This window comes from Amphiprion ocellaris, chromosome 10 (genome assembly GCF_022539595.1).
Source record: "Amphiprion ocellaris isolate individual 3 ecotype Okinawa chromosome 10, ASM2253959v1, whole genome shotgun sequence".
NCBI classification, from domain to species: Eukaryota; Metazoa; Chordata; class Actinopteri; family Pomacentridae; genus Amphiprion; species Amphiprion ocellaris.
This window is the reverse complement of record NC_072775.1, coordinates 24,790,834-24,800,278: the sequence shown is the minus strand read 5'-3', so window position 1 is coordinate 24,800,278 and position 9,445 is coordinate 24,790,834.

The window sequence follows — 9,445 nt, the reverse complement described above, 5'->3', positions numbered from 1 at the left end:
CACCCGAGCTTTGGTTATTCTCGCATTTTAGATTTGTGCTGATTAATATTGGTGGTAAGACCAGCCTGAATGTGCTCCACTCCCACCAGCTGGACAAGTGTGTTGCAGCAGCCATGTGCTTCAATCACTTCATCACAGAAAATTAAGTAGTCATTAGAAACTCAACCTATTTGACCACAATGATTAATACTCTTAAAATCATACATTTTTTAACAGAGAGCCTGCACACTGTTGTGTTCTAATCTTATCTCAGGAAGTCTGTTCTGAGTGAGCTTGGTAACAACCCCTAGTGATTTAAAATAGAAATGTTCTGTCTGTATCTGCACCGGAGGCCAATCCACTTTGTATAAACAATGATTACTGTAAATGAAAAATGTCAGCTCCAAATTCCTCACTTTAATGGCACTGTAATAGTTGGAGACAGTTTTGTCCCCATAGACAAATTCATGTTTAGCTTTTTATGCATGAGTCACCCCAAGTGGAATCAATTCACTATCCTTTGGTATTTAAAATTAAATATATAGTACAAGGAGGAACAATTTTTGAACAAACAAACATGAAGAAACAACCTAAACATCACTGCAGTGTAATCTATCAGCAGCTACTCTCTTTTATGCACAGCATTGGTTTACAATCCCTTCACTGGGCATCATGGACACAAACATGCACTACCAGTTAAAAGTTTTATAACACCCCAATTTTTCCATTTTTTTTACTGGAAATTATGCATGTTAATGTCTCATTGTACTCTGAAATGAAAGCATAGAACAAATAAACAAATGAAGTTTAAAAAAAATGAAAATTAGAAACCAAAATGCGTTCTAAACTTTTGACTCATCAAAGCAGTCACCTTTGGCAGACATAACAGCTGAACACACTCGTGGCATTCTTTCCACGATGGAAATCAAATAGCGGCATGAATGTCACAGCCACTCGAGCTGAGACAGGTGATCAAAAGTCTGCTCTGTCTGTCCTCGAAAAGGAGTTAGTGAACCCAGGGCAGGAATTCTCATCTGGGATTATTCATGTTGGCAGATAAACAGAAGAAAATGGAGAAAGCTACTTTTTCTGATTTTATCAAGATTTCGTAAGTCAGTTTTGGTGGGAAGGTAGATCGTCGCCACATATAGATAGATGGAGAGACATACAGAGAGAAAGATATTTGTCCTTCACACTGTTGCTTCATGCCAGTTGCATTGATGTTGAATGTCACTTGTTCTTAGGTTTGCATTTGTGTATTTGGATACACTGTTCTGCAGTCATCCCTTATCTATGTGCACAGCAACTAAGGTTTCGTCTTTCTGAATAAATGCGATCAATAAATCTGTCACAGCCCAGACTTGTTGACGCCGTATTGACTCAGGTTAGAGGGATCCATCTCTTTTATTAGCTTCCGTTTGGCTGTGGATTTACAATGTGTTGTTTAGCCCACACATGACAAGGCCATTAAAACTCAAAGTCACTTAATATGGTTGTTGTTCTTCTCAGTGGTTGTTGCTTTCAGTGTTTTTGAGTTTTTAAAAGACCAGTACGCTGGTCTATTATTTTTCAGGTACTTACAGTAAAAAAGATGAGTCTGATATATCAGTATGATTATTTTAAGGCAGTTATTGACAGGGTACGTATATAGATGATTTCACTATCAAGGACCACACCATCAATATGAAGTTTGATCATTTTTGGATGCAAATGAGTGTTATGTTGGTGGTGACTGAGCTGAACTGATGTGGTGTGGGGGAAAAGCTTAGTCATGGATCAGCAGCAGCTCCCGAGCTGGCAGACCGTCAAAAAGCTTCCCATAAGAATGAAACACAGAGTGGGCATAACGTAGGTCTTGAGGGTTGGAGCAGATGAGAAGGGGATACACTTGAGGGCCATGGCCTTGATTAGGTGGCACAGAACCCCTTGGCTGGAAGCTGCATCAATATGGAAGGAGTGACCAGAGAACATGCTAGGACTCTGGATGCCATCAGGACTTGCTTGAAGTGGAAGAGGAATCGGGATAAGATTGTGAGTTGACCAGTCTCGGTAATGAACTGAGGGTCTGAAGGCAAAGCATCCTAAGAGTTTCTGGTTTGTATGATATACTACATATTTGTAGGGGCTTAGGTGTGAATCTAGTTTGATGGGCATTGGATAACCAAACTGATTAGTTTGGCTTCATTTGAGTGAATAGGCCTGCCTGTCTTTGGAGATGGAGGAAGGTCGATATAGCGTGACAAAATGGTGGTTCGGATCAAACTCATCAGTCAATGTTGCAATGCACTCACAGAAACAAAGGAAAGCCAACAGAAACATTGATTCTAAAATGCTGCTTCTTTAAAATATTGTATAACAAGAAGGACAGAATTTTACATTTACAGAAAATGTAAGTTTACATACACAAAAACTCTACATACACAGGCCTGTATTTTGTTTTTATTACAGTTCTGAACATAGCATGTTACAATTAACTACTTGTAATGTAGCTGATTAATGTAATTAAGAAAATTCAACTGTACTGCATGTTGAACGTTACTCAAAATGAGGGTGTCTGTCACACCCTCCACCTCTAGCTCTAGGTAGTGGCAGGGTTCTCCCTTCCTCTTCCCTTCCTCTCTCTCCTCAGGTGGGCGTGCGTGTGTGTGTGTGTGTGTGTGTGTGTGTGTGTGTGTGTGTGTGTGTGTGTGTGTGTGTGTGTGTGTGTGTGTGTGTGCGTGTGTGTGTGTGTGTGTGTGGAGCTGGCAGGCAGGTGCTGCCAATCCAATCAGCAAGAATTGGCGTGCGAGCAGGTGGGCGTAATCAAGCCAACTACCTCTTCCTCCATAAAGACAGACTCTGCACATGACTCGATGCTGGACTGTTGAACAGTCACAGTCAGTCTTGATTCTCTGTTTAGTCTAGCTCCTTTGCTTTTGGCTCTCTGTTAGTCCTGTCTGCCTTGCCTTTCAGTCTGGACTCCCTGCCTGCTCGTGCCCACACCTGGATTATTCTGCGTCAAGCCTTGGCTGTCTGAACCTCTGTCTGCATTTCGGATCCACCTGCACCCTCCTCCCTCGTTTATCTGAATAATTCCCCTACGCTGGACTGAGCCCACAGCTGCAACACTTGCCCACGGTCAGCCACACGCCACATACCACCACTCCCCTGCCATGGCCTTCCAGACCCTCCTCTCTGCTTTTGGTGACAGTTAAGTTCCTCACTTAATCTCTCAGCCAGTCTTGGTATTGTTAACCTGTTTCTTTATTGTCGAATTCTTGAATAGATTATGCCTTAAAATTCTGGTCTGGTAGTTTCACCTTCCTGCCTGGGCTTTAACTTATGCGTGTTAGTTTTCACTCTTTGTACAGTTGTGCACAGACTCTAATAGTTGTAGAGGGTTTTGTGTCAGAAGTTGGTTTTGTTTGCTTCTTGTTCCGTGTCCCTTGGGGTACTTCCTTTTGTAGTCCTTAGATTCAAATTGTAGTTCTCATTCTGTACTGATTTGATTATTGTAAATAAAATTGTATTTTACCTTAGGCCTGTTGTTGTGTCTCTTACCCTGCACTTGAGCCTCAGTCTGTGGAATCGTAATGGTGTTAGCTATAGTGTCCAACAAAAGTTTCTGATGCTTCAGGTACCAAAGAAACTCTGCATTGATGTGATTGATTAAATTTTCTTCATATAGCGTCAATTACAATTGAATCCGTCGAAACCCTTTATAGAACCCATATGTGTGAACCCCCAGAGCAAGCCCTAAGGCGACAATGGCAAGGAAACTCATTTTTAACAGCAAAAAAACCTTGAGCAAATCCCAGCTCATATGGGGGAACCATTGGCCGCTGTCCTGTTCAATCATGTCCTGTTCTTTTCTCAACTTAGGTTCATTTCGTGTTTGTATTTCTCTAAAAGTCATACTCAAAGTATATCCGCACCCTTCAACAGTGTATGTGCCATTAGTCTCACTGCCAGGCGGGAGGAAAACTTTTATAAGCTTTGGTTGTCAGTTCACTGTGATTTCATAAAATACATTTAAATGTGTTAAATTATACAAAAGGCACTTTTAAAACCACACCAAGATGTTACATCATTTGATAACACTTTTCATATTGCTGCAGCATGCATGTTTCACTTTTTTTTAATTAAAATGGAAACATTTACAAAAGTAGAAGCATCAAATGTAACGTTTTCTCTCATCCCCAAGCCGCACCTACCTGAACACAATCCTCCTTTCATAATTGAGGCGATGAAAGAACTGTATGCCAACCTATATACACATGCCCCTACTCCTACAGCATGTACACATATTACACACAATACTAAGAAAATAAATACTAAGGGATAATAAGCAGTACCAATTAAATAGGTAGGATAGATAAGTAAAAAATAAATTGACTAATAAATAGAAGGAATAAAACTAAGAACATTAAGAAAAAGAAATATAGGTTCATTGAAGAGAAAATAAGTAAAAATAAATAGATAAATGAAAATAAAGAGATTATTTCAAGTAATTAAATCCAATTATTTTATAAAATAGAAGTGAAAAAATAAGGAAAGGATATATATGAGTAAATAAATTTTAAAAAAAAGGGGGATTGAGTAAGTAACATAAATTAGAATAAGTATAAATACAAAACAGTATATGTATACACATACACAAACTTACACGTATACCTACATATACACAGACATACACACATGTACGAGCTCTCCTGCACACATGTACCCATACTAATTAGACAGGAAATAGAGAGAAAAGTTAAGAGTTATAACAACCACTGCTAGCACCCAGGAAGCCCTACGTGGACTAGGATCTTGACATCGGCGGTACGCCAATGCCTATCTCTGTCTTTGCTAGCACAGGAGATCTTAAAGGGGCCATGTGGCGAACGGGCAGCAAGGCGGGCACTCACCACACAAACACAAGAGAAAGGCAACATCATGCGTCCCCCTCGGAGAAACGTGTCGCAGGGAGCCGATTGGCATAATCAATTAATGGTCTCCAAGTTGAGTAGAATTTATCAGAAGAACCTCTCAGTGAGAATTTAATCTTCTCCAGTATGAGGAGGTACATGACATCCTGTAACCAACATTTAAATGAAGGAGGCAAAGGGGCCTTCCAGAGAAAAAGGATTTTCCGGCGTGCAATCAAAGAGGTGAACGCAATAACAGTATTTTGTACTTTTGTTGTGGAAAATTCATCTGGAAGTTTACCAAATATTGCTATATGAGGGCAGGGGTGTACAGCTATATTTAAAATTTCTGAGATTGCGTCAAAAAAAGATTTCCAGAAGTCAGTCAGTTTGGGGCAGGACCAGAACATATGAGTCAGGTTACAGGGGGTTTGTGCACACCTATTGCATCTATCCTCGAGTCTGTCCGGATAAAGTCTGGAAAGTTTAGCCTTACTATAATGGAGCCTATGGAGTACTTTAAATTGTATGAGACTGAGTGTAGCGCAGCTGGAGGATGAGTTGACTCCTCTCAGAGATTCATTCCAGAAATCATCCCAAAAGACAATCTGCAGTTCTTCCTGCCATTTGGTCCTGATGCTGTCGACCGCAGATTTGCCCGCCGTCAACAAGACAGCATAATAGTAGGAGACTTGGCCCTTGGGCCAGTTGCAAGCCTCAAGTAGCAAATCTACACCACGAGGCAGGGCGATTTGGGGGAACTGAAGGGAATGAGTTCTGGCAAAGTCCCGCAGCTGAAAGTACCTTAAAAAAGTCAGATTTATTTAATCCAATAGCATCACCTAATTGGTCAAACCTGGCAAATTGGTTGTCTAAGAACAAGTTACCAAGGTGCTGGATTCCCTTTCGTTCTAAGCGTGTAAATCTAGGGTCAGTTCTAGCAGGTAAAAACTAATGATTGTTACAAATAGGAGTCACTTGGGGTAGAGACAGCCACCCATAGTGGCGTCTAGTCTGAGCCTAAATTTTCAGAGTCGCAGTAACAATGGGATTTGATGAGAAGTGTGGGAGGGGATTAGGAGCAAAGAGTTGCATACCAGGGCTTGCAATGAGGATGAGGAACATGAGTCAACTTCGAGCCAATACCACTTGCCCTGGTGTGAGGTGCACCAAAGCATAATTTTGTATGTGTTGGTGCCCCAGGAGTAACCTAAAAGATTGGGTAAGCCAAGCCAGCCACGTGACCTATTCATCTGTAGCAGGGATTTACCAACTCTTGCATGCCTACCAGCCTAGATAAATGAAGAGATAATGCTGTTAATATTACTAAAGAAGGATCTGGGCAGCAAGATGGGGAGACATTGAAAGATATACAAGTATCGAGGTAAGATGTTCATTTTAACAGTTTGTACTCTTCCAGCTAAAGAGAGTGGTAGGTTGCCTCATCTCTGTAGATCAGCTTTGACTAACACTGCCAGAGTCGTAAGGTTTTGCTCCCTTAACAATTTAACTGATTTAGTAATTGCGATAGCCAGATATTTAAACCCTATGCCAGAAAATCTAAAAGGAAGTGAAGACAATGGTAGGTCAGATGTATACTTAAGTGAACTTTAGTGAATATAAATGTGAAATCTGTAGCAGGTTAGCAGTCACACATTGAGTCACCTCTCCATTTTTAAGTGGAATTTTCGACTGTGTTGACAAATCCTAAAAAGATAGCAGTCAACGGGTCCTCTGAGGGCTACTGAGGATGGTAGCTTCTGCAGCTGTCAGGACAGGTGAGCTGTGATTTTTGACTGACTGCTGAGCATGTCAGGACGCAGATGAACAGGCTCCTCGTCCAGATTAACTTTATACTGCTCAAGCCTCAGAGATTGATATGTGCCAAGGACTGCCAAGGCCTTGGTGTGGGTATTGTATATAGACATTGGATCTCTTCTTTCAAGGAAAGCACTCTGAGGGTTGGGCGAGAAAGAGCACGATAAAAGAAATATGGCACTTTTATTAAATCACTTAGAATCACCTTCGCTCACACACATACAAACTCACACACATTTTTGTCATAGTCAGCCCATATTAATAATTAAAATAATAATAATAGATTTTAATTGTATTGCATTTTTCAAAATACTCAGAATTTTACAGTTACATTCAAAATCAGCAAACATTAAAACAGAGGAGCATCATAAAACAAGTCATAAAACATATTCAGTTCATTTAGAAGTCAGTTGTCTTCAAAAATTCAAAAACCTAGAGTAAGTTATATAACTTTGTTGAAAAAGTTATACAGCACACTTTGAATTAAATGTAAACAGACACCAGTGCCTTTCATTTACAGAAAGCCCCTCAAGCAAGAAGATTGCTTTGTCTTTAAAGACATTTAAAATTGCATAAAACCATCAAATGCAAAATTCTCATTTATCAGCTTTATTTAAATCTGTCACCTAATAGTAAAGGCTTTTATTCTGTCAGTGGCGCTGTTGTCAGTATTACCTTTTCAGATAAATCTGCAGTAATGTAGCTGAATTAATCAGACATAATTCCAGCTGTATTTTAATGTGTTTTCACTCAGCTGCCAACTGTTTCATGTTGTTTTTGTAAGTAAACATTAGAACTGATGTCAATGTTAAAAGACTAGTTCATGTCCTTTAGGAATTGAGCTGGTGGCAGTTAACATAGCTTAGATCATCAGTTCTTAGCATTGTTTAGATTACGGTTAATCTCGCTTTGTGACCATACTATAATTCTGCTATATGAAAAAAAAACAAAAAAACACTTTGGTTTGTATTTCTTGAAATCAGTCATAGTAATCGTAGGCAGAGCTAAGCAAAGGATGTAGCCAGGGCCAGAGTGGGACTCATTTTCAGCCCGGGAGTTTGATGCCTCAGACCGGCCCACTTTAGATCACGACCTATTATTACCAAAATCATGTAATTCTAGCCTTATATGTTAAATCTACAATAGCGCACTGTTCTGTAAAGCCTTGTAATTCAGTGTATTTTCTAAAATATTTCCAATTCAGTGCAAGTAAGGGTTGCTTCACAATGTGGATTTATTTAAACCGTGTACATCTCCAACATTATTCTTTGCAACACAACAATAACAGAATCTATATTGTGTTCAAATAAGTGTTCACAGATATCAAACCTTTAAAATGTTTAAAATGAGATAAAAGAATAAATAAAAAATTTAATATTAAATTAAAACAATTTAAAATAAAATAAAAAGTGTTGCACTTTCTAATAACACTGTCATCTTTTTCCTCTGCAACCAAACAGTTCCATCACAACTAAGATTTTGCAAATGAGTGTTCAAAGGTATATAATCCTTATTAATAAATAAAATAATTATTGCATTGTTCTCTGCAAGTTTGTTATTCACAGTATAGCATAACTTTCTAATGATGCCATTATCTTTTTTTCCTCTGCATTAGGGTAGTTTCAAAGAAACATTGCCAACCCTAAAACATTAATAAACACCTGAGCAGTGCACTGGTCTCTGTGACTTTGTTTATTATGGTATCATTGTCCAAAGACATGAGAATTTCTTTCTCAGTGTACATGAGCATGAATGCCTCCAGTTTCTCCTGGGTCAAAGTGCTCCTGAGTCTGTTTTTTTTATGAATTTCACTGTTGAGAAACTTCTCTCACAGGCTACTTGTGTGATGGACAGTGTTAATAGCAACTTGTAGACCAGTCCAATCACATGGTAGGCATCAGTTAGCAGATTGTACTGAGAGAGGATGAGATGAACACAAATGACACAGTTTTTACAGGAGGAACAAACTTTGCTCTGCAGTTCAACATCCGGCTGCTCCATGGAAGGATCCTCCTCGCTTCCTTGTGGCATTCCCCTAGCTGTCCTGACAGTGTAACCCTCCAGTGGGGACATCTTTAGTCTGTTCACTACATAATGTACCAACTGTAGCTCTGTTGTCAAACTTAAGCAGACATTTGCTTATTTCTTCCACAGCTGAGCTAGGGAGTCTGTTTTCCCTCACATGAGCAAAGTTTCGAGGGTCGAGACAGGCAAAATCTGAGCAAAGTTTTGCATTGGCAGAAAACCTTCTCTGGATACTGTCTGTCACTGTGTCCACAAAGACATTGCGAACTTTGACCTTGAAGTCAGTATCAGCTGATGCTAGCTGCTCATCTTCTGCAAGCTCTCCTGGCATTCGTTTCTTTTTTCTGAACCTTCTCTCAGGAAGGGCAGTCTGCACTACCAGCTCACACTCTTCCTCCTCTTGTAGCTTTCCATCAGCCCACTTCACAAACTCATCAGCTGCACACTTAACTCCTTCAAAGTCTCGAGCACACTCCCTGAGACCCTCCTCTGTCCCCTCAACCAGATGTTGAACTGTGATGATATTCATTCCGTGTGTCTGTAAGTATTTTGAAAGGGGGGGATGTCTGTTCAAAAATGTGAATTAAAATTTGAGCAGTGAGCACTGTCTCTTACCTCAAAAGGCCTTCTATGAATCCCTTTGCCTTGGCCCTCACAGTTGCCTGTTGCATTCTGTCATCTGCAATGTTGTGTAAAGTCATAAGCACTTCAAGAAACAAGGCTCCTTGAGG